Raw genomic sequence first — 794 nt, 5'->3', positions numbered from 1 at the left:
TTCATGTAGTGATTTAGAAACTGAGATCTTTGGTGATGGCTTTGTTATAGACTTTTGCAAATATGTAGGCCTATCCATAACGACAATAACGATTATGAAAATTTGTCCACCTTGGTTTAAATTTTCTTTATCATGCCGCGAACAAATCTAATTATATTAGCAAATCAAATGCATATTTACTTAAATTATATTGGTATTCAACTTAGATGTTATTAAAAAATTGAATACAATTGTAAAATATTGTTTTTAACTCGTATTGGCACCCACATAATAGTTTACGTACATGTACACGGTCAGTCCTACCGTCCCATATATGGGGCATACCATTCGTATCATAATCTGAGACAAATTTTGGCCAGAATTGAAAATATATTAAAGTTACGTGCTTACATGACACAAACTTATAATTGATAATTTGGTCTCTACCAATCTGCCGTAAAAATCGAATAAAAATTAAAGAAGTTGGTGACAAAATTTTCAAATCAGGATTTTCTGAAACTGCTGTCTGCTTGGAAGCAAACGTTAGCGTGTTTTATGGTGGATTTTTGAAATTAGGGAGTTTTCCACTACATCATTCTGGTTGGAGTTTGATGTCTGGAAACATATTTAAAAGGTAATTCAGTGGTCTAAAATGTCTGATATGCCGACAATGTTCTAACTATTTCAGGTGTTGCAAGGTGGGACTTACTCTGACAATAATTACAAAAAACTAGAACTGTGGCAACGAGACCTTATCCCATGGCTTATGAATATTTGTTATGGCAGAAAATTTACCTTCTAGTCTGAGATCATAA

The sequence above is a fragment of the Lottia gigantea genome (assembly GCF_000327385.1).
Source record: "Lottia gigantea unplaced genomic scaffold LOTGIsca_687, whole genome shotgun sequence".
Classification (NCBI taxonomy): Eukaryota; Metazoa; Mollusca; class Gastropoda; family Lottiidae; genus Lottia; species Lottia gigantea.
Note: the sequence above shows the minus strand (reverse complement) of the source record.